General features: G+C 40.3%; 1 protein-coding gene across 12 annotated transcripts in view; it reads left to right on the forward strand.

Moving 5' to 3' along the window:
• Positions 1–25,857, forward strand: part of rbfox3a (RNA binding fox-1 homolog 3a) — a 553,564-nt gene that overhangs the window by 63,926 nt on the left and 463,781 nt on the right. For 10 of the 12 annotated variants that reach the window (XM_017306228.2, XM_081610324.1, XM_017306223.2 and 7 more), the window contains one exon: positions 23,565–23,678. The gene's annotated coding sequence lies outside the window, so the exon portion shown is untranslated. Of the gene's footprint in view, positions 1–7,458; positions 7,569–20,130; positions 20,160–23,564; positions 23,679–25,857 lie in introns of those variants that run through there. The other 2 variants (XM_017306225.2, XM_008416524.3) reach the window with 2 other exon arrangements.

Consider the following 25,857-nt stretch of genomic DNA (forward strand, 5'->3'; position numbering starts at 1 on the left):
TCTTTCCTGTAACATTTTGCAGTTATAAACAAACTTAATTTTCTGTCTGACCCAAAATGTCTGTTTGGATTATAAAGTATAAACTAGAAACTAACTAAATATGACTTTTATTTGTAATTTGATGTCATTTCATCACCAGATTTTAGTTCCTACCACAAATAATCTTTTTATTTCTGTAGTTTAAACACTGTGGATGCTGTGGGGTGGATCTGGTTTGGGCATGTTTGTGTCGGACGTTTCGGTCCGAGTGACAGCTTGGAAACATCTGCGGTCAGTAAACCAGGAAGTGTTTCAGAGGACAGGAAGTCGATGTAGAGCTGGGTTTACACCATCTCTGCCTTTGTGACACCATGAACCTGTAAACCTACACATTCACTCACACCGAGGCATTTCTGCCACTGGTTTATAGAGGAATGATTCTCATTGAGCTTCCAGGAATGTTTAGGAAAAAGTTTTCCTGATGGTTTAATTAAGAGCTAAATCTGATGACGTATTCGGGAAATATTTCTAAATTTCACTCATTTAAATGACTTCTTTCATTTAAGGACAAATATTTTCGAGCAGCAATTTGTTCCTTTTTTTTGTTTTCACGTCCTAAAGACACAAACATAATTACTTTTTAAGCCCAGACATCTATTAAGTGGCAGAAAATTGCTCTGGAATTCAAACAAAGGAAAGAAAGCGAGCAGACTGAATGTTTCTCCTCAGCAAGGCAGAGAGCTCTCTCAACAAAACCAGAAAATCACCTAACAGGTGCCCTTGAGACGGCTGAACAATTACATTCTGATTCATTAGCAGCCTGCAATGTCAAGCCACTTCTGAATGCTTCTAATGTCTGTTTCTATTATTCTTTGTTCTCCTCTGCAGAGATCAATATGGGAGAGTGAGGACTTGTGTTGCTTCTTTGTTTGTGTCTCCACACAGAAGAAAAGTTAAAGGACAAAAAAGCAACAGAAAGTCTGACGGTACGGCGACGTGTCGGCTAGCCGGCTAACAGTAGTGGAGCTAGCGCGTGTTGCTAGCCAGCAGACTGGAGCATCATGCTTCAGTAAAGCTGCAAGCGGTGCAAAAAGAACAGAGAAGCAACTTTGTGCATCAGGGCCGCTCATTCGATTATGTGAAATAATCTACCTTAAGAAACGGGCGAGTGAATGCTAAACGAGATTCCCCCGTGCGGCTGATGATTACCATTTTGTCTCCAAATTGAAACCAAGCCGAAGGTAGACGCTAATTTAAATAAGGGAATCTAAAAGAGAACTGGAGGTAAAATCAAATTCTGACGGGAAGCAGAACTGATGGAAACGTGAAGCTAAAGTAACCTTGACGCGCGGCTTCTCCCCGCCACGCCGTAATGTGTTTCATTGTGTTGGTGCCGTATTGTACGCTCCCCTCATTCATAGCCCAGCTCTGCTTAATGGACTAACCTGCCAAACTCGCAGCAGCACAAACACAAAGGGCCTGCTGTTTTTAAAATGATTGAGCCATGACTTGTCAGCAAGAATCTGCTCTCGCCCTTGAATGCTAATTACGTGATATTTATGCAAAGTCACGAGCCGACTCCCGGAGGATCTTAGACTGGATTTCTGAACTCTTAAAACAAATCTTAACGTGTTGTCAGCATAACAATGTCAATAAAATGACACTTCACTTTGTGTCAGGGAGGCACGTTTTCTTCCTCCCAACAGAAAAGGCTTTCAGATCCCCCACCCTCACTCAGCCCATCTCAATCTGTGACACAGTTTCTGCAATCAGCCTGACAGCTGCCCCAAAACAAATGAAAACGTATGAACTGAAAATGCTAATGCAGCCCGACTCATTGTGAAAAGTTTCTGTTTAAATGTTTGCTGAAATCACTGCGCAGGGTTATTTTTATGAATCGTTTTAATTGTGTTTGTGAGGCTTTGACTAGTCGCCGTTCCTGCTGCAGAAACCAAGACGGAGGGAGATTATGTGCTGGTTACTTGCGTCCTGATGACCCGGTTGAAAATCAATTGCTGGGGTGGCGGGATCGAGTTAATTACCGCACCCCTCAATGGCAAATAACCATAATTGAATCATGAGTTTTTTCGCTGAATCACGTGATTTTTCCCCAGCAGCCTGGTGGTTGTCAGAGGCTGTGGACCATGAAATGAATACAGGCGAGGCGCTGAAATGAGCCACAGCTGCAGTCAAGTAAAACTACAGGACACTGCAGATCATCCAACAAAAAACTTACATTCTGCAGATAAGAGGAGAAGTTCTGCCACCGCCAAAAATCACAAGAAAAGGCCGTTTATTTAACAACAAAATGCAAGAAGCCACTTCCAGTTATGGACTACAGTCATGTTATTGTCAGGTCAGCAGTTTGAATATAAATGCATCTCATTAGCATAATTATCAGTTTCAATCGTTCTCTGATTGGTCGGCTTTAAACTTTAGGAATGTTTGTGATTGGTCGATATTTATTCGAAACAGCTGATAATGTTTTTATTGTTTCCAGTTATTAATCAAATGGTTGAACAGATTGTATGTTATTAATTTCATTAGATTTTACAGATAATTTCTCTCAGCTGAGCAAGAAATAATCCAGCAGTAAATCAGACATTTCCACGATTTTGAATTTTGGAGGTCAAACATTTCCAAGTTCAATTTGAGTTTTTTTTCCTTTTTAGCTCGTAGAGTTTCTTGTTTTTATTTATTTTATTTCTGAGCTCAATCTCAAAATTTCAGGGGTTTTTCTCGGAAATTTGAGCTCAGAAATGTCCAAGTTTTTTCTAGACAATTTGAGATTAATCTCAAAATTTGACTTTTTTTTTTTCTTTCAAATTTATGACTTTTGATCTTAGAGAATTTCCTATTTTTGATCTAATTTTTTATTTTATTTTATGCCTGAGTTCAGAAATGTGCAATTTCTGAGATTGGGCTAAAACAAGTAGGGGTTTTTTTCCCCTCAAAGATTTTCAAATTTTTAAAGCTCTGAAATTTCCAAGGTTTTTCTAACAAATTTTCTGAGATTAATATAAAAAAACTTCTGACTTTTTTCTTTCAAATTTACAACTTTTTCAGCTCAAATATGTTAGTTTTCTAGAAAATTTCAGAAATTAATCTAAAAATCAGTTTTCTCTCTCAAATTTTTGACTATGAGCTCAGAAATTTCCATGTTTCTTTCTAGAAAATTTCTGAAATTAATCTCAAAACTTCAGATTTTCTCTTGCAATTTTTTGACTTTGAGCTCAGAAATTCCCCAGTGTTTTTTTTTTTCTAAAAAATTTCAGATTAATCTAAAAATGTCTGAGTTTTTTGGCCAAAATGTGCTCCTTTCTTCCACCTGCAGCGCCCTAATAAGCCGTTGTTCCCTGGAGTTTCCTCCAGTCAGTTTGGTGACATTTAGCAGCAGATGCCTCCTGCAGGATTCCTCTGCAGCCACAGACTTTTCTGTATTACCTGCTTGTGCCACCAGGTGAAGCCCCTTACTTTTTAATGAGATGGAAAGACAAGGGAGTTTGTCACAAGCTTTGGGCTTAATTTGTAAAAATGAGCACAACTCCTTCCCCTGCAAGTCAGCGACAGGGAGGGGGGGCATTGTTCCAGCCTGCCTCTGCTAACTGTGTCAGTTGTGTTAATGAACTGTGGTGCAGAAAGGGGTAAAAAAAATCTGTGGCAGGTTAGCAGCTTAGCTTGTGTCGGCTCCACAGAGCCGCGGCTGCCAGCAGAGAGCAGCTGCAGCGGCTAGCTGCTAACAAGCAGCAGAATCTCAAGCTCTGCCTCCAATCAGGTCCAGCAGTTGCAGCAACATGTTGGCAGCGCTGACGAGGATCTGGGATTGTAAACTGGGTTCTGGAGTGTTGGTGGTTTTCACTGGGACACACACACACACACACATGGCAGGTATGAGTGTGAAGGAGACGGGGTTAATTAAATCAGAGCTTTACTGCAGCTTGTTTTGGTTCTTTATCGCTGCACCAACTTCTATGAGACTCCCTTTATATTTCTAATAAGAAGAAAAGTTTTTAAAATGAGTCACATGTGAGCCGTGATGTTTTTACAGTAAATCAGGCCCTCAGGGGCCCCTTGAAGAAGCTGCTCTGCTTTAACACACCTGAATCAATAATTAGAGTAATTACGCCTGGTAGGACAGCGACCCTGGAGGACTGCCACATTTAATGTCGTACAACTTATGTCTCTGGAAAGGGCGGGTATACTTCTCAGAGACTTGGAGGCTGTTGGTGATGTGCCAAAACTTTTTATTTTTACCCTGAACAGTGATTTTGTTTTATTCCAGATCTGGAAAAGAAGTTGTTTTTACTCCATTTTGCCAGTTTTGTCTTTTACTGCCAATAATGAATTGGTTAAAAATGTAAAAATGTTTGTTTTCTTGTTGATGACAGTGCAGTTTAGGGTTTTCTATTTCAAACATTGTAACTTTTATTTCTAATAATATTGAAAATTGTAGTTTTTTTTTTCTTTCTGGTGCTGTTATCACAGTTAATTTAAAATAAGACAAAACTTTTTCCATTTGCAGATTTCTTCACTAATCTGAACTGGAGCTCTTCATCAATGTTAAGGAATCACTGAGTTAAATTAAGCTCCTGTATCTTTCTGAAAAGTTACTTGTAAGTCAGTTTTGTCTGATTTCAAGTGTACTAAGATAATTGCTAGAAACTAAATCAGAAATAGTTGGTGAGGTTTTGTGTTTTTGCAGTGTAGTTTTGGTTCCTTCTTTCATTTTACTGAGCCTGGAATAAAACATAAACACTATAGCTAGCACAAATTCATCATAAAACTTTTAATATTTACAGATTTGAAAAGTTACTTGTACGTTAGCCTTGATATTATTTCAAGTGCACAAGAAACTAGACTGAAAGACCCAAAGATTTAGTTTTTTGCAGTGTAAAATCCTAATTAGAAAATGTTGACCATCAGATTCCTAAAAACTTGGAGTTGTTTCTCGGCTCCTGCAGAAGGATCTGTCCCTTTTTCTTTTTTTTTTTTTGCCGTCTCTTTAAATCAAATCCCATCCAACTGTCATGGCTGAAAAAATCTATTTCTGCCAAACTCACAATTTCTGACAAATCCACTTAATATGTCAGCATCTAATCAGTCCAATTTGGAGACGGGGATGGAGGGAAGGATGAGAGGAGAAAGCCAAAGGAAAGATGAAGTGGTGGCGGGTGGGAGGGGGTGTCGGCGGCGCCCACCGCTGCCTGGCCCTGACACCTTGTGAAGAGTCCTCATTCATCACACGGCGCAGGGCTTTAGCCCCGTAAATCACTGTGGATAAAGGACGCGCCATAAAGAATGGAATTGTGAAGGTAAGGGTTTTAAATCCCCCTAGATGATCCGAGATAAACACAGAGAGACTTTTGACAGTCCCTCGTTACCGCCACAAGCGAGAGGAGCTGTCACCGCTCCCTCCTCGCCTTTCATCTCTTGGTAACAGTCTGGCTGCTAATATCCTCAATTATCTCTGCAATATGTTGCTGGGAAAAAGGGAAAGTTCCGAGGAGGCATTCACGCAGCCTGAAAGTTTTTAATTTGACAGCTTGTGGTGTAATGATGAGTAGTGAAGGGGGGGGCGGAGGGGGCAGCGGCCCGTTTTAGGACGGTGACAGGTGATTGGGCCGGACTGGGACCGACTCCGGGGTGTCAGGAAGGCAAATAGACGTTTCACAGAAAAACGCTGCAGCATCCCAGCTGTGAACGCCACCGGGTTTCATTCAGGGGAAGGAGGGGAAATATTTTCACTGAGAGAATCTTTTATTTCTAAACGAATGTTTTTCCTCATGTCTGCTGCACATGAGCTCTTTCCACAACATTTAAAGTTTCCATCAGATGTTTTTACCCACTAAACTTGGACATGGATGTAAATAAACTGAGCCTGTTGTGATTTATATCCAGTGCGTCAAACTCATTTTTATTTTGCGTCACATTTAGACCATGAATGTCCTCAAAGGGCCAGTTGTGGCAGATATGGATAAAACTAGCTATTAATAAACCAAAATATAGCTTTCTCTGGGTTCAGTTTGTAAATTATATTTAACATATTTTCACATTTATGTAATTTGGCCTTGGAGAAATAAAAACTGAGATTTGTTAAGAGATTATTTAAGCACAAGTCGACTAGAAACTTGTATTTCTGTGGCGTTCTGAGGTTTACAGAGCCACAGAAAATGGATCTGGACCTTTTGGGAGAAGAATTACTTTTAGGAGTATTTTTACTACGTTGTGCTTTTTACTTTTACTAGAGTAATGTTATTATGAAGGACCGGTTCTCTTACTAGAGTATATTTTCTGGATGCTCTGCCCTCTGAGTAAGTTTAACCAAACATTTATCTCACATGAACCTGCAGTTTTTGTCACTTTGTTACGTTTTGTACTGAATTTTTAAACAGTTTTTGGGTCTGACAGACTCGCCTTGGTCCCTCCGATCACACTTTATGCCATTGTGGTCAAACGTCTCGATCATCGGACCATGAGATGGTCCCAGTAGATCCTATGGTAGACCAAAGCCTTGATCGTTTCAGATCATTCTAATCTATCACCTTCATGTAAAGTCAGGAATCTTGGAAGCAAAGGTCTTATTGGTAATTAAAGTTACCAGAAAGTTATTGGAGACCCAATCATTGATCCCTCTGGTCTGATGAAAAAGCTACAGTTGGATGTCTTTGGCATAGATGTGGTAGAAAACAACAGAAAAGGACAAAAAATGTCAGAAAGTAGAATCATTTAAAGGATAAGCTACACAGTAAAAATGCCAGTGTTGAATTGACACCCGAAAATATGTGTCCAAGTCAGCAGGTGTTAAAGTAACACTTTGAAAGTGTTAAAATATTGACACCCATTTTTTTGTTACATTAACATTGGTCTATAAAACTGAAATGGGTTTAAGAAAAGTTAAACTTTCCATTTCTGTGTTGTTTTGAATATTTTCCACTGGATTTGATTGATATTGACACCTTGTGGGTCAATTATTGACTTTTTTAACACCATATTATGTTTCGTGATCAACACTACACTGGTGTTACTTTTAATATATTTTAACACCAGCACCGTTGTAAATGTCAATGTGACACTCTGTACTGTTGAATTTAATGCCAGCTGACTTGGACACATATAGACACTTTTGGGTGTTAATTCAACACTGGCATTTTTACCTCCAGGTCCTTGGAGGCTCAGCTCCAAGGACCTGGACCTGGAATGAACTCCTTACCTTGAATCCTGCAAGGTAAGGAGTTACAGTCAGAGAACTTGATGCAGAATTTCCTCTCAGCTGGGTAGAAACTCCTGAGGTGTTTTGTTTTCTCCATTTTGCTCAGAATCCTGTTCAGCTTTGATTCCATCCAGGTGACAGAAAACTGGTTTGAGGTGGACGGTGACGGCAGACCGAAGCTTTTATGGACCCGACCACACTCAGTGATTGGCTGGTGAAGCTTGGAAGCAAAGGTCAACGCTGAAGTTGTCTTGGTTCTTCTCTCACAGACGGGCTCAGATTGAATGAAGTCCAGTTTGGGCCATGATGAATGCATGGAAACATCTCAGTGCCGCTGCTAATGGGCTCTTAGACAGATGAGGAAGCTTCACAAAGGCAGGTCAGTCGAGTGCGATGGTGATGGTGATGATGATGATGATGGTCAAAGTGCACAGCCATGGAGACTGGAGGGGCACAAGGTCGTTACAGGAAGGTTGGCTTCCAGAAAATATCTTCCCTCCAAACTGCCAAGGTAGTAATTATCTTTTTTCCCACCCTGATTTATTTACACACAACTTCATGTTGGAGGATAAACCGATCGATCATCCCAGCATCTCCAGTCATAAGTGAACGCGATAAATCATGGCTTTGCTCTCAGGTTTATGAAATATTGGCCATCCTGCAGGTGTGCTGTTGCAGAGCAGTAGGTGGTCCAGAAGAAGATGTTAAAACGCCTGGATTTTACACCGATTCATCATTTCAAAAGGTTTTCTTGGTGTATTTGAATTATTTAACTCTGTCTTTTTGAGCAGAAGCATCAGAGTTGCATATCTCGACTTGGAAACTTTTGGAAATTCTCCTTTGGAAAAAACTCCAAGCCTGTTAGATTGTGGCTCGCAGACGTCCTGTGAGAGCGACAACTATCGATTATTTTAGTGATCAATTACTCTATTGGATATTCTGAAGATTAATCTCTGTATCTGATTTTTAAAAATTAACAAATTCTGCAGATTTTTCATTTAGCATTTTTATGCAATATTTGAAATCAATTATTCAAATATGCAATTCCCTTTTAAATGAGAAAATAATCAATTTATTGCTCAAAATTCCATGAAATAGCATTAATTTAATGAGCCCCTGATGATTTGTTGCATATTAATTTGAATATGATGGGTATAGGACGGTGTGTACGCTGGTTTTTAAGCTAAGCTGTAATTTCCTTTTGCATGATTTATCGTTTTTCTCTCTCTCTACCAAAAACTGGATCAGAAAGTCTAAGTTTGGTGCTTTAAAGGATAAATTTGTTACCAGAGATTTCATAATTCATTTTATGTTATTTCAGTTGTTTTGTTAATTTATTTTGGATATTTAAAATGTTTTCTAATGCATTCCAGGGTTAAATGTTCACTAGAAATTAAAGTTTATTGAGCTTTTATGTCATCAGTGCTACTTAAAAATGGTCTGAAAACAACAATATTATCGTTTATCGTGATAACTTCTGGGACAATATATCGTCCAGCAATATTTATCGTGCTGTAAAGCTTCTAGATTAATGTGTGAAAGGACTCATCTTTTTTAATCTCTTTTCGTCTTGTTGACGTTTTCAGGTGTCAGGTTTGGTGTTTCCATTTTCACGTTGGGAGATTCAAGGTAGTTGCCGGTTTTCTGTTGCTGCTGAAATTGCTCGGGTTTATTCAGCTTCCGTCGCTAAAAGACAAAGTCAATAGCTTCTGTGGCATAATGACTGAGTACACACTTTCCAGCTCACATTAAGGGCTTTTTCTTGATAGATAAAAGTCCCAAATAATGCCTCCTGTGATGGAGTGAAACCAGGATAACAAATTGGCCCTTTGTGATAACAACCCCCCCATGAGGTTCCCGGGCGTGAAAAAGATGGACTGGCAGCTTTGAGGAGAGTCAGGTCTGCAGCAGCGCGGCGCCAGGGGAGCGGCTCCATGCCCTACAGAAGGATGGATTGTGTAGATTTGTAATGGTTCCTCTGCTTTTGACAAAATAACCCAACCTGCAACCTTCATTCTCATTGGTGGAGTGAAAGGGCAGGAGCAGAGGAGCTGGTCTGAGATAAGTGAAGTCTGTCGCTCTGACTGCTGTTATAAATCGCAGCTATCTCAGCCATGTGTGTGAGACAAGCAAGCTGTCTCCACTGACATCCTCCTTCCGACTTGACATGCAAAAAAACAAATTGATCCAAAGCAGAGACGAGCAGCGAAGGCTGAGCAGTGGGAGGCGATGCCGTGCTGAACCGCTGCAGACCAAGGTGCAAAGTGCTGAATTTAAATAATGTGCACACTCTTAAAGCCTGCAGGACAGAGGGATCTGAGGCCTCCTCTAATTAAACTCCATGGATTGTTCCTCCTGATTCAGAGAGCGGGATAATTCTGCAAAGTGTCTCTGAGACGCAGCGTAATTCAGAACTTTGCCCAATTATTTAGCAAACGCTGCGAGGAGTTTTAAAATTTGAGAAACCTGGTTCAATTTAACCCTGAGGTGTAAAACACCCACCCGGTTCTGACCCGACCCAACCGCACAACGGCTTCACCTGTTTATTGTATTTTCATTAGGAATCATCCATCCATCCATCCATTTTCTTGCACCCTTTTTCCCTCAGTGGGGTCGGGAGGGGTGCTGGTGCCCATCTCCAGCCAACGTTTCGGGCGAGAGGCGGGGTCACCCTGGACAGGTTGCCAGTCTGTCGCAGGGCAACACAGAGACACACAGGACACACAACCATGCACACACACACTCACACCTAGGGGCAATTTGGAGAGGCCAATTAACCTGACAGTCATGTTTTTGGACTGTGGGAGGAAACCGGAGTACCCGGAGAAAACCCACGCACGCACAGGGAGAACATGGAGATTCCATGCAGAAAGACCCCAGGCTGGGAATCGAACCCAGAACCTTCTTGCTGCAAGGCAACAGCTCTACCAACTGCGCCACTGTGCAGCCCATTAGGAATCATTCATACATATTTGTTTTGAATAATCTTTTTATTTAACCTCTTCCAGATAAAAACAGACTTTTTCTTTTGTTTTGATGCTTTTTGCTTTTGTAATTTAAAGGTGGTTTTCTGTCTCATTTGATCAAAATGTAAACAGATAAAATAATACAAATATACAAACAATCTTCTGTTTTAGCTATTTAGATCAAGAAGTGTCAAGAAATACTTCAGAGACAATTTCCACTATTTTAGGTTCCCATCGTTGCTTGGAAGTATTAAATTACTTCATTTTGAACAAGTAATACCTGTAAGATTTGTTTAATTTATGTGACAGTAAATCAAAAAGTAATAAATATTAAACTTCTGTCCTTTAGCTGGACGGAAGATCTTTAAATCAACATTAAATCTTCAGATTATAGCTAAATATAATGTTAGTTATAGATAGTTTGAGTGCAAATCAAATGTTTGGACGCTTTGTCACTGACTTGATCCTATTTTTTTCGTGTTAAATATATATTTTTTGGCTTGAGAAGGCAGCAGAAACAGAAAAAGCCTAAAATAATGAGCTGTAAATGTTTGTTCTGTCATTACATGGTCACGGTGTTATGACTGATTGCTCTCTGTATATTTGCTCGGTACAAAGGTCATTTAAAATGGCCAAGATTGCTTCAGAAATGAGGCCAAAACTCACCCGCATCCCCCAGCTGCACACTTAATTGAACAAAAAGCCCAGATGTAATTATACTGAGATCCACTGGTGCTGTAATGATGTGGCAGCGGTATTGATCAGCTTATTAACTTACACATTCACACAGTCCAGGCTTCGGCTGCACAACCTGTGGAGCCTTCAGTCTGTTTCTGGGTTATTTAGTTTAAGGTTTTTAACTTGGACTAACTGGAATTATTTGACAGTTTTAGATCTTTTTTAGTGACAGCTTCATCATGATCCCAGTTTGTTGGCTGAACGAGAGTCAACAGGTCAAAGTTTGGATCTTTTTGACATGCTTTCATCACTTTTGTTTTAATCTCTATTAATTGGAGACAACTGGAAGGAAGACTTTTTTTTTTAAGTATCCGATCGAGACTTGGTGTTGGCCGATAATTTAAGATCGACACCTTTTGATTTGGAATTAGTGGCAAAAAAACTCGATGGGGAAATCCCCAGATTGGGTCGTGAAAAAGTCGGATATTAACTGTTTGCATGTTATTATTTTCTTTAAAACTTTTTCTTGACCTTCTTATCTAGTCATCGTAGTTTTGACAATTAGTAGCAAAGCACTGCGTCCCTTTTAAATCTTTGGATTTAAGATTTAGCGTTTATATTGATGATGGACAAAACCAATGCCAGTCATGTTCGGCGAGCAACTTTTGCCTTCCGGCAGAGAGATGGAGGCGGATCTTTCACACATGACGTTGCTCTGCAGGAGGTCCATAGGTGGGATATGGGTAAAAAAAAACAGATTTGCAGGAATTGACGCTCCTGCATAAAACAGTGGGAATGTTATGAAATAATTAGCCTGCCTGTTCTGGAGGTTGAGATGAACCAACCCTGTAATCCAGCTCAGGCGGAGCTAATATTTGTGTCTAATTAAACTATTTCCTCCTTTCTGTGTGGGTGTGCCAAGGCTGCAGCTGCCTTCTCGGTGAAGCGTTTGCCTTCTCGGTAGAATTTCAACCTGCGGCTCAAGTTGCAGCGTTCAGAAATGGCAGAACTGCATCATGTTGCAGAGATTGGTTTCTTCTGGGCAGCAGCAGCAGCAGCAGCCTTTGTTTTCTTGTTGCTAAGTGCCAAAGAAGTGGAAGAGTCGTCTCTTATGTGTAATGCAAAAGAGATTACACAACCTCAGCTGTGTGTTTGTGTGGGTGTTGCCTTGGACGAGAACAGTACTTTGTTGATGAAAGTCGCTCAGAAATAGCAGCGATATCTGACAGAGGAGTTGGACTGAGGAGATGGATGCTCCCGTTTTAACCCACACTCCTACCAAGTCTGTTCTCGCTCTGGAAAAGCCTTTGACTTTTTGTTCTTGTTTTGACCGTGCACGCACACACACACCATGTTTCTGATGTTGTAAACCAAAATCCAAGCATTAGGTCTCTGACAAAGACTTGGAGAAGGGTATTAATCACATGACCACAGTTCGCTGAACTCTACCTTGAAATATGAGACTCATTTCTCCGGGATAATCAACCTGCGGGGTGAAAAAAGTCCGATACTTCACCTTGAAATGCTTCATAACTCGCCTGCAGGATCTTTAAACGTGCCACGCTCAGCCCCCTGATTATACAAGACCAAAAGAAAACAAATGAAATAACAGCTGAACGTCTGCAGCGCTGCTTCTGTCTGCGTGTGCCAGCAGGAAAATGAATAAATATACATCAAAGCTTATATTAATTAAAACGTAGTTTTTGAGCTGACAGCAGATGGATTATATTGGTTTTGTTTTGGCCAGTTTTTGCCTGCCTAACTGAGCATCTTCTTTCAAGAATGATAATCAATCACCAGCAATGTGGGACAACTTCATAAAACGCATCAGAGATGGTTCTGTACGTCTTCCTAAAGCGCCGCGTCCGACAACGAGCCGCTTGGCGTCGCTTCTCATCACTCCGCTGTGCTTTCTGTCAAACTCAGTGCCACTCTGGGCCATTTATCAAAAATCTAAATGCTGGTTGTGCCAGAATGTATTGATAAAACCCACTAAACTGTTTAAATCCCAACAGGATTTTGTGATTGTTTTTGTGTTTTTTTTGTTATCAAAATCACAGATTTTGTGGTGCTAATTTAGAAATGTTTTAGAAAATTTTTACAATATTTGCGCTAATCTATGATGTTAAATGTGACTTTTTGTTACTCATTGTATTGATCTATATATATATACTGCTCAAAAAAATAAAGGGAACACTTAAACAACACAATATAACTCCAAGTAAATCAAACTTCTGTGAAATCAAACTGTCCACTTAGGAAGCAACACTGATTGACCCGACGAGGGTCCCCGTTGTCAATCAGTGTTGCTTCCTAAGTGGACAGTTTGATTTCACAGAAGTTTGATTTACTTGGAGTTATATTGTGTTGTTTAAGTGTTCCCTTTATTTTTTTGAGCAGTGTATATAACTATAACTAGACATCAAGTCAGGCTGAGTCAGCAGACACTTAAACCCAATGTTTTGACCAGTTGTAGGAGAAACAATTGCAGAAAAAGGCAGCCGTTGTATTGACATGGTATTAGCTAATAAAGTTGTTTTGATAACTTTTGTGTCTATTCCAGGTCGGATATTTTCTGCTTCTAAGGTTTCCACAGAACTGCTAACTCTGTGTGTGCAGGAGTCTTTTAAAGGACTTTGAGAAGTGCAGATGCCATTTTTTTACCTGCAGTGCTGCATCATAGCCTCTGCAACCTAATGTCGAAAGTGTTATATAACGCTTTATAAGGCTTTATGTGCTCCAAGTCATATTGGTGTTTAAAAACAAAGTTGACAGAATCTCCCTCAAGTTTAAGTGCAGTAGATTGTTCCCTAACTCAAAAGATAAACATCCTCCACATTGTTCATTAGTTTGGGATATCCCAATTACTTGGAGAGACTTGAGGGTAAAAACTGACTATGCATGAAGGTGGTTTGATGTTAGAGGTCAGAGTGGTTCCCTGATGGTTCCACGTCCTCGTGCTGAGCAAAGCCTCCCCTGTCACCTCCACTGTTTCTCTCTCCTCAAACAGCACTCTGCATTCAATCGTTTCAGGGGAAGCTGTGCCCTTCCTACCAGCCTACTGATGTTTAATTCATTCCCAGACGCCCGGGGGACACTCGTAACAACAACCACCAAAAAAAAAGAAGACAAAAGGGAAGAGAGGGGGAGTGAAAGGGAAGAAAGATGTTAGAATTAAATGTTTGCTCTGCATTTGCTATTGGCAAGTGTGTAATGAATGAAGGGCCCAAAACAAGACCAAGGAGACTTGAGGCATCCGAGAGGAAGCATGGGGGATGGAAGGCTGCGAGGACAAATAAATCCAATTTCCTTGTTGTGACTGGCTTCAGGGTGCAGGTGAGGGCGGCGGGGATGCTGCTGGACACATTGACGTGCTCGCTCTTAATCAGAGGTTGATTAGGCGCTCTTTCAGAGCCATGGATTAGCGGGCTCCCCTCGGACGCTGCTAAATTGGTCGGATGGGAGAGAAGGCAGCGCGTTTAGCACCGCTGTGGCAACTTTTGATGTGTCAGTCAGGGAGTCTGGCATGGTTTGCTTTTATTGACCTTCCCATTCTTGATTTGTGACGGATCCCCCGGTGCCGGGGAAGGTGGAAAGTGCTTGGGAGGTGGACGAGGTTAGAGAGAGACCGGGCTTTTGAAGAATTTCCACGTTGTGCTGATCCGGGAGAAGCGGCCGGCCACATGCTCTCCTGTGATTCATAACAATGAAGGAAGGAGGCAGGACGGCGACTGAAGCCCCGACGCTTTCTGAAGATTATTGCTGTCATTTCTGCTTTGAAAGCAAATTTGGCAGAAAGTCCCTTGTAGAACTTTTTATTGGAACTTTTTCTTTTTGTTTAGTCATGGAAAGAAAAGAACGGCCGTCACTGATATGAGATATAATGCAAATTAGCTCCTTACCAGTTTCTAAAACACTTTTTTCCACATCAACTGGTGCAACTTGGGTAAAGCTGGATCTGAGTGAACCGCAAGAACTCTGGATCAATATTCTTTAGTCGGATGAAACCAAAGCAGAGACGTTGGGCCGTGACGCTCAGCACAAGCGTCTTACGTCAAAAAGTAACACATTGTTTGAAAGGGACATTAAACTTTGCTGTAATTCAATTTTCCCCAAGACGTCGTGGTAGCAGTTTGTCTTGCAGTGAATCTGAAGAGGCCTCTGACTGAAGAGAGTCTGGTGACTGTCGTGCTAACAGCTAAATATCTGGGCAGCAGATATTCAGAGACGATATGCAAGATAGAGGAGATGATTTTAAATAATTCATTCCTTAATATTGATGAAAACGTTCTTGCTCCATTACTTCACTTACAACAAGACATTTTTACCATAAGAGAAATAATCTGCCAGTGGAGCAAGAACTGAAGACAAGCTCCTGTAACTTTCTAAAAAAGTTACTTGTAAGTTAGTTTAGTGTTACTTGAAGAAATTTGCACTGGAAACTAGATCAGAAATAAGATTTTGTGTTTTTGAAGTGCAGTTTCACCATTTAGTTCAGGTGTGCAGGATCTAAAAGTTGCAGGATTTTATCCCTCTAGTAATGCGGTTTGAGATCACTGTTCTAAACACTGCAGCAAATCTACATCAGAATGGTCCAGTCAAAGTCCAGACCTCAACCTGTGCAGCAGGAGCTGTTGACGAACCGAAGTGGTAGATGATAACCTAAAGTTTTTTTTTCTTTTCCTGTGTTTACAGTTGATGGTTTTCCGGAGTAACCCCGCCGTCGCCCCTCTCAGCCATACATACGCGTTTGTGTCATTTATGGATTTCTGGTTAATCACAGTCTGCTGCTTTTTCCGCTGTCAGGCCGCTTTGCAACCCCTTCACAGGAGGAACGGCATTATTCATGTTGTGGTGCCACAGCTATTAATGTAATGAGTCAGGCTGTTAATGTGATCCAGACACAAAGGTGTTCTCTCAACCTGAGCTTTTTTTCCCCCACCTGCAGACAGGAGACCTCTGCGCCCTACATAACAACGATGTGATGTGTCATCGCTGATTTATTTTGTCCTTGAACCTCCTAGTGATAGCACCTAGTGGGATAGCCTTTAAAAGAAGAGCCCAGAGATGAAATGAATGCTCTGTTCCAAACTATTGAAAGACATGCGCTACAGCTAAAGGCTTTTAGAGGGAGTGCTGTAATCTAAAATGTGCTATATTTCTCCCACATAGCGCCAGCTCTGGGATGGGCTGATCAGATAGCCTGAGATTAATCTGACTTGACCTGTGAGCAGCAGTCACTGCCTTCTGCGTCGCCGGCCATGAGAGGAATTTGCAATAGATTCCACAAAGATAGAAATCAATTTGAATTCAGCTGAGGCTCCTCGCAGCGATAAGGCGTTGCCGCACCTACATGCGGACGCTCAAATTTCATAATGAATAGATAAGGATTAATGTAATTTCAAACTGTCACCTCCTGCCAGACGGGATGTCATGAACAGCTTATCGTCGTGGCCTGATTTTTATTTACATCCAGCAGCATAAACAGCCCAGTTTATTCAGGTCCTCTCCATAAACATGGCTCCATGGTAGCCATCCTCAGTGTTTAAAGGAGCCTTATTAACTCTGGGCAGATCCGCATGTATTTAATGTTTGCTTACAATGCAGCAAATATCCGCCATGTTTCCTGTGAGGTCATTTGGTGCACTGCAAAAACACTAAATCTTACCAAGTACTTTTGGTCTAGTTTCTTGTGATATTCGACAAAACTAACTTACAAGGAAGCTTGTTTTGAGTCAATAATTTCTTAATATTGATAAAATATTATTTCCACCCTCAGATTATTTAACTTACCACATGGGAAAAATGTCAGGCTTTAAGAAAAGTAACCTGCTAGTAGAACTAGCACCGCAGCTGCACGGTGGCGCAGTTGGTAGAGCTGTTGCCTTGCAGCAAGAAGGTTCTGGGTTCGATTCCCGGCCCCGATCTCTCTGCATGGAGTCTCCATGTTCTCCCTGTGCTTGGTGGGTTTTCTCCGGGTACTCCGGTTTCCTCCCACAGTCCAAAAACATGACTGTCAGGTTAATTGGTCTCTCCAAATTGTCCCGAGGTGTGTGTGTGTGTGTGCATGGTTGTGTGTCCTGTGTGTCTCTGTGTTGCCCTGCGACAGACTGGCAACCTGTCCAGGTGACCCCGCCTCTCGCCCGGTATGCTAGCTGGAGAGGCAGCAGCAACCCTCCCGACCCCACTGAGGGACAAGGGTGTAAAAAAATGGATGGATGGATGGAACTAGCACCTTTTTTTTAATTAATAAAGTATTATTAACTATTATTCTTCCTTGAACAGATTTTTATAGGTCTAGGGTTTATTCAAAACATGTTCATCACATTTTTACGGCTTCTGTCACCAACTTAGCCTTTACACTCACACATGAAAATGGCTGACGCAATCATACACCCTTACATCTTTGAAAAGCATCGGTAGAGCCTCCTGTGCAACTAACAAGAATACAGCAAGTGGTTTCTGGATGGAAAGTCGACAACAAAACACTTGTCTTTTCCAACAGCCATTGTGCAGCGCATACAGCAGTAAAAGCAGCTTACCAAACATGCTGGAGCTCGGTTTGGGTTGCTAAGTAACGGGCAGAGTTCCATCCTGGTTGCTAGGTAACTGACTGGGCTTTGCTGGGGTTACTAGGTGAAGGGCAGTGCCTGCTGATTTATGACATTACATTCTGGAGGTTTTTGAAGCCGTTATTTTCCGGACACCAAAAAACATGAACTTATTGCCATGTTTTGGTTTTTGTTTTATTTGAAGCACTTTGGCTGTTTTTTAAATGCAGCAGAAACCGAAACGGATGTGCAAAAATGTGAATTTAGCATAAAACGTCCCATTTCAAACAAGCTCCTTCGTCCTGGAAAAAAGTTACTTGAAAGGCAGCTTTGGCTTGTTTCAAGGGTACTAAGATATTTGAACATGAAAGTAGACAAAAATACTGTTAAGATTTTATTTTTGCAGGGAAATTATGGGTTGATTGAGTGATGAAGACGAGGTCGGTCTTCCAGAGGGGCAGAGCGTTGGTCCAGGTTAATAGGTGTCCTCCTGGGAGAGATTAGCAGGAGTTAAAGAAGGTAAAGAGGGAGGCATTAAAATTCAGTCTGATAATGTCAAATACTTTAAAGCCTATCTTTTATAATCTCATTGTCACGGGTCATTTACAGGTTCTCGGTCCAAAGCTTTATGAAGTTCCCTGAGCGGGCGTTTAAAAAAGCTGGAATTCCTTTGAAAGAACATTTCATTTGAGCTGGATTCGGCAGCACCGTCCATAAATAGCCAGCCATCTGTTTCCTGCTTCTGCAGCAGCCAAACACAGAGCAACAAAACATTCTCAAACTGAGTTTTGATCGAGGAACAAAGGAGGACCGAAAGGGCTGCGTAGCACTGTCACTGAAGCTCCTGTTGGACCAGAACCCAGCCAGGTGTCCGGCTTCTGAAAGCCAGCGCAGGCAGGCAGGCAGGGAGGCAGGCGGGAAAGTCTCTGTGTAGAAGGGGAATGCCACTTGTAGTGGAGTGGACCTGTGATCGATTGGGATGTGAAGTGGCTTAGCCGTACCTCTGTGTGTCAATAGCTTCAACCTCTCCCTTCAACCCTGCGATAAAACAGAGGCTCTCGGTACTAAACCTCCGCCAGGTTCACCACTAAACCTCCCTGCATGCTCATATTTTCATCTCTGGGTGTTATGTTGTTGTTGTTGTTGTTGTTGTTGTTTTTGGAGCTTATTCAGCTGATGACACGATCCTTGGAGACACTAACAGCTGAAGTGACGATACATTAGGATGCAGACCACAGCCAGCTGGATTGAGACGAGGGTTTAATTGGCTTCATATCAGGGTTAGATAGCCATGCTGTTGACATTTGATTAGAGGAAAAAAAATAAAAGAACAAGGTGACTTGATATTGAAGTGATAAGCAAAAATCCCAACCCGATCACATCAATACTTTCCTCAGGAGCACGTAGGTGTCTAACCTTGTAACCAATGACAGTGGTTTTGTTGGCTCACTGGGAGTTTTTCCACAGAGCATGCTTCGTCATTTATTGGTGTGTGCAGCATCTGTTTTCCTTACAATCATTCCTGTTGCTCTTGAAACCCTGTTGACCTACAGGTCCAGCCGCATAAATACATTTCTGAAGCATTGATGCTGACTATTTCACAGCTTTCCAAATCCCTCCATCAGCTTTTCAAATTAAAGGTCACCTCTAAGCAGCACTTAATGGCTTTGTGTCTGTTTCTCTGGCAGCTGTGCATCATTTCTAGAATCTAAAAGCTAAGATTCAACACTCCTAAACTCAGAACATATATAGGTTTAAACAGGATTTTAAGAAAGAATATCACAACTACTGACAGACAATAACACTTTCAAAGGAATAGAATAGTTGTGGATCCATATTCAGCCTTTTTCCTCGGTCCTGGTTCAACACTGACTTACTTTAAACAGCAGTGTTGCAGTCTGTTAACCCAAAAAAGTTTTTTTTTTTTTTTTTTAACTTTAATGTGAAAACGTTCTGCAGACTTTGAGATTTTCTAATTTCAACAAGCTCCTCCTAATTCATCTTACTCAAGAAAACATCTGCCATGAATATATGGGTCAGTCTCCATTGTAAAGTTTTATTTATTTTGTTTTTTAGGGGTATGCATCAAACAAGTACAGCATTTGAAAGTAGCAACTCCTAATCTATCTGCAGTTTGTATAATGAGTCCTACTTTGTATTATACTTCACTTTGTTACATGTAATTTATTGTATTTTTTCTTCTCGTTTTAAATCCCAGTAATCTGTTGACTTTATGAGTCTTATTTTTCCACAAAAAGTGCTGAAAAATACTGAATTATTAAGCAGCATGGATAACCTGACGTGATCAGCTCAGAATAAATATTTAGTAATTAAAAAGGTAAAGAAGAGTTTGAAATTATTTTGAATGAAATTAAAAATACTTTGATACCCAAAGTGAAATGATGAAACCAATCATGAAAAAATATTTATCAAATACACCTGCACATAGTATTATACATCGTTCTAATACCATAAACACAACATTCATTGAATTCCCTTACAAAAACAGCTAATTATGTTTTGTGTTTGGTATGTGCAAGAATGACCAAATAACTACAATGTAGAATAAAAGAAAAAGTGGTTTTGCTATCTAGCAGTAAATAAGAGAAAAGAACTAACACAGAGGCTAACTCGGTTAGCACATGTGTATGTAATTCAAAATTGCATTGTAGTGTTTCATTTCCCTTTCAATGTTATCGTTTTTGTATTTTATTTTGAAAAACCGGAAATGCACCGCTCGCTTCACCATCCTCCCTCAATGCTAACTGCATGAGAGTAAGTTTGTTGCGGCATTGTGTTACGTATATTTCCGTTCATTTAAAATACGTATTCCATGTCTGTCGGAATGTATGCTAAGAAAATATTTTAAAATTGTCACAGTGTGGTTTTTGCCAAATTTATTTGGCTAATGAAAGGTTTAGGGCGCCCTGATTTGAATTCGGTTAGCTAAATCTATGCTAATTTGTAGCGGCCATTTTGTAACGTCACCTTTCTGTACTAGACAGTCAGACTGCGCGGTGTGGGCATGTCGAGACTAAAATGGTTAATTTATGTCTATGACAGGCATGCTTATCTTGTTTAACGGTGTAGAATATGTTTTTGTACATTGTGTTAATGTGAAAACTTATAAAAGCCCATTTCTGCCACTCTGAAACAAAGCTTGGCTATTTACAATAACAATACTATTTTGTGTATATTAATATTCATGCTTGTCATTTTGGATTACAGTAAATTATGTCACAGAACCAAATGTCAGTGCATATAATTTGTGTCGTGTAAGTTTTAAAAATGTAAGAAAATCAGCGCAGGCATGCTAGTCACTAGCCTCCAGGAAGACTGAGTCGTATTTTTTGTTTTTTTTTGCCTGAGAGTTACTGCCAGGCTCTTTGCATAATATAATATGCACAGGAAGTGAGTGTCGTATTCAATTTTTGTGAACTGTAAAAATATTTGGGCACCAACATAATTTTGTGTTTCACTGTTTACCACAAAAAACTTGAATTTAAGTCCCATCTCTCAGCTTTTAATTAGTGCAATGTTTTGTGCTCCGTGGTCCTTGAGCCCCTTCCTGCTCTGCATGTTTTACATGTTTTCCTGCTTCAACACACCTAATTCAAATAAATGGGTCATCTCTTGGGCTTTTAATCAGGCTCTGCAGAAGTCTGATAATGATCCATTCATTTGAATCAGGTCTGCTGGAGAGGAGAAACATGCAGAATATGCAGTGTGGGAGGTCAGGATTCAGAAATGCCGGATTAAAGGGGTAACAACGTCCAAATTTCATATGTAGAATCATGTTTTTTGGTGTAAATCCTGACTGCTGTGAAAATTATGACAGATTAATTAAGTGTAACCTCTGCCATGCTACAATATATATATATATATACTTATTTTTTTTCTCCCAATTCACAAGAAGTGACACCATGTAAGTCATTTTAGACACTTAGTCAGTAAACCTCTAAGTGTCACTTTGGTTTTCAGCAGTTTTTCACGTTAATAGTTGTCTGAGTTGTGTGCTAAATGAAGCTAAATACCAAGGCATGCCACACTGTTCAAGTTTGTTTTAAATATTTTTCAAAATTCATCCATCTGCTTCCCTGAAATCCAAAATGAAACACTTTTGGAAGCCTCTAATCATTCATCAGTCTTCAATATTTTTCTTGTCCCAGCTAATTCCGAGTTGTTTAATTGTTAGTGACATGGCGACTATTAAGAAACTAGAAACAAGATGTATGAGGCTGTTCAGGAGGCCTGTGTTCTGTGGAGGGGAATAAAATCCTTTAGTAGGAACTAGGGGCTGTGTAACATTGGAAACTTTTGCATGCCCAAAACTTAAATGCTGCAGTAAAGGAAAAAAAAAGAAACCAAAAATCTCTTTATGAGCTCTTTAAATTTTTAAATTATGCAAAACAGCAGGTGCTTGGTTTTACTGGGCAGAGCCAATGAACGATCCTGGGGCTTTTTTTCTGTAAAATTAGCTATAAACCGGCTCCCTTAGAATCCAAAACAGAAGGAAAGTGGGTTTTTAATAAGGGTGGTGAACCATGCCATCATAACACTTAACATGTTTTAGTGTGAAAAAGGCAAACAATGCAGGAAGCTTTAATTTTATGAACAAATGTTTGTTGGTTATTTCTCAAACATCAGTCCACTGTCTGATGTTTCCATGTTGAATTTGTTCCTTGTTTTAGTTCAAAGAGCGCTTTTATTGAAATATTCCCAACGCAGCTCGCTGTGAGTTTAACTCTACATGTTAATTACAGGTGTGTTGACATCGTGTCTCTTTGTGCGAACTTATCTTCGTGCCCCACAGCTCCCTCCAGTCCTACCCGAACGCCACTCTTGTCTTCAGCAGAGAGCATATTAGTCTCCATGGAAACCCATTTTTACCAATACTTCATTGGCGCCAAATGACCCTGTGCCGTTACTTAGCTTCTCGCTGCTTTGTGTGGACGTGTTTTCTTTTGGAGATTAAACGTTCCGAGGCAAATTGAGGTCTTGCTGGTTTTTATCGCCTGGATATTGAATAAGCATATGCGGGGAAATACCAGAACGAGGAACAGCAACACTCAGAATAAAAGCAGATTGACGGGTTCATGCGCTTCTTGGGGGCCAGGGGATAACGAGAAGTATAATGCCAGAGGAACTGCACAATTTTATCAGGTGGAAGCAGCGTGTGGAAGTTAGTGCCACAAGTAATTGGCTGTTAGGTGATATTTTACAAAAAGAATAATCCTGGCTCTGTAGTACAACATGTCATAAAGCAAAATGTTTCTTCAAATTAGTTATCAGACATTGAAGGTACAAATTGTACAGGCACACATGGTTTCAGTTGTGCCTCATACTCTTTCTTCTTCTGCATTTTGCTTGAATTTATGTCAAATAAATCTAATTTATTCCCCAATTAGCATTTGTATTGAGGTGTCACCAATAAGTATTCTGGAGCCACATGTAGACCTTTGCTGGACAATAAATTATCCCAGAAGTTATTGCGATAAATGATAATATTGTCGTTTTGAGATATACTTTTAAAGTAATACAGTGGTAATGACACAATATTGCAGGAAGATTTAACATGGAATGGGAAGACATTTTAAATAACCAAACAAAACAACAGAAACAACAAATGAAGTCTTTGTAAACAAAGGGGTAGCTGAGACAAAAAAAAATTAAGACTTTAGTCCTCCAGTGTTTAGAACAAGAAAAACGATAAATCATAGAAATGGAAATTATTGAGCTTGTTTTAATTTATCAACATGACCTATAAAGCAACAAACCGTCGGCACCAAACCGCAGCAGACCTGCAGAAAGTCCAGTGTCCCATTTGTTGCTGCTTGACCTTTTAGCATGAATATTAATGTTGGTTTTCAACTTGAAGCTTCAATTTATGGTCAAAAGTAATTAAATGTTGAGTAGCGGTAGAGTTTAGAACCAGTTATGTCAGTTTTATAGTCCTCTGTGCATAATTTATTGTTGGTAAAATGGAATATTTCAAAATCTACTCCCTTCATCACCTGTTGTCTTTGCAGGGGGGATTCTAACCTCCTTTCCCCCCAATAATCCCAACTATCACCACGTTTGGCTTCCTGTTGCTTTTACAAGCCTGTTGTATTGAAGAATATTTGTTTCGCGGTTCCTTATGGAATATTTACGCTCTTTTCTTTCCCAAAATGTCTGCAGATAATTGCTTGGAAAGAATCACCCAGGAAGGTCAGCCAAGACTCCCGCTGTAGGTGCCAAAGTGAGATCTCCAGGACTACAATTACTCTGGCTGCAGAGCAAAGTGAATGACAGGTAGGAAATAATTCATATGAATCACCTGCTGTATTATGAATAGCCACCTGCCGAGAGGACATATCGCGGTCAGTTATCCGCAGAATTGCTTCTCAATTGCCCTTTTTTGTCATTTGTTGGTAATTGCCTTATTCTCTTGATAATATGATGAAATTAACCTCGGAACATTCCCTCCTTATGACATTTATGAGACAAGGTTGAAGTTGACGTCGTGGAAGTCACGAAATTATATTTAGATTATTGGACTCTGATGCCGCTTGGCTTCTTGTTTGATGTCGACACTTTAGATTGGTTCTCCTCGCTGCCACTCATAAGTCAGACTCTCCATTTTAACAAAACACACAACATTCAAGCCGAACGAAGGACATCCTTTGAAGAAACTCAGGATCACTCGCATGCATTTTCTATTTGGGGTACATCTGACCTTGTAGTGAACAGACATAAAAGGCTGTCAGTCAAACCATCACGCCGTCTTTGTTTCCTTGTGATTGTCATTCTCTAGAGGAGTCGAGCAGTTACAGACTTAAATCTAGCGATTCTGTGCTCCTGGCAAAATGCTTGTCTGTCCTTCTTTCTACCAAACTCAGCAACTGCCTCAGGGTAAGGTGGAAAGAAGGTGAAAACAAAAAAAAAAAGGAAAAAGTTGGGGAATGGATGTTTGAGCCGTTGGAGAATGTAATCAAGGCTAGCAGATTGTTGAATAGTTCAGTTTGTTTTTCTTTTTTTCTCCTGGATCAGTTCGATGTAACATGCTGACCTTCAAAAGATTTTCCTGTCCAACTTGTAACAATGAATGTTTGCAGTTTAGAGTCAAAAGGAGAGTAAATATCCGAGTTTCTCTGAGAACCCATGAACTGGAAGGAAACTAGCTTCCAAGCAAAGTGGCTTCTCGATCACACACCTTTAAGCTACCTGGAGAAGTTTAGCTCTGGACTCCAGGAAGTGGGGTGGCTTTCGTTCAGGCTGTGGATGAAAGTGGAGCAGATTTTCATCACTTTGGGTTGGTCATGGAGTCTCGCACGCTTTTTCTGAATCTGAACGTCTTCTAGCCCCGGGTGTTTTATATGGACTCGTTATACGTCACGCGTCTTCCTGCTGGAGAGCAAAAAGCTGCTCGCTGATGATGACTACCACTGGTGTTAGCTAAGTTCAAACTATACACACTAAATCTTAAATGGACGCCTGCTATATTAAAGAAAAAGGGATGAAGTGCTTTGCTACTGATTGTCAACATTACAACCAGATAATAAGGTCAGGAAAGTTTTATTAACAGAAAAATTAGCCAGGAAGATGGAAGTAGGTCAGGTATGCTAGCTTGACTTTGATGACCTTTACATGTAGATACGATGTGGAATTTGTTGTTTTTTGGTTCAATTACAAAATAAACCACTGACAGATCATCAGTGGAGCAGGTGTTTAAATTAGCTCATCTAACACTGTTGCTAACAACATTGTTAGCTTAGCTAATAGCAGCGGTAGCTAATCTACCACAGCGATCACTTATTAATAATCGCAAAATAAACATTAAACAGAAAAACATAAAACTGCAATGGAGTGAATTTTCTGTTCTTTCTGCTGTAAATGTTTGAGTGTTTTTTTGGTGTTGAATCCTGAAACGTGTAGTGGCGTCGCTGCTGGTTGCTATGGCAACGAATCTGTGTATAGCGTAGCCGACACAGGAAGCGAGGAAAAAGCTGTTGTTTTGAGTTGTTCTTTGATGGTTTTTCTGTGTTATTGTTCTCAACTCAGTCAAGATTGGGTAAAATCACTGCATCTAGCTCACAATATGGGGAGATTTAAACACTCCAAATGGCAAGAAATCAGATGGATTTTCTTGTTTTAATGAAGTCAAACTAAAGAAAATCTAATCCATTTGACCAAAACCTTGTTGGCAAAGTTGTTAATGCTGCCAGATATACAGCTGAGAAATGGAGGTGTTTTTGTGGCGTCTTTTGAACTATGTTGGTAATTTTACAGATAACTGGTGTTGGTTTTGCTTTAAGCAACATCAGTTTTAAACGGAGGAGAATCTCCAGGTGGCTCCTCTTTCAAACTTTTACCAGAACTTTGGAGAAATAATCTAGAACTGTCTGGTTTCAAGTGAAAAACAGATGTAAAATTAGTGTGTGGAATATAAGAGCCATAAAAGAAATGTCTGTGATAGTAACATTTTTAACTG

The sequence above is a fragment of the Poecilia reticulata genome, chromosome 8, assembly GCF_904066995.2.
Source record: "Poecilia reticulata chromosome 8, P_reticulata-male-v2, whole genome shotgun sequence".
Classification (NCBI taxonomy): Eukaryota; Metazoa; Chordata; class Actinopteri; order Cyprinodontiformes; family Poeciliidae; genus Poecilia; species Poecilia reticulata.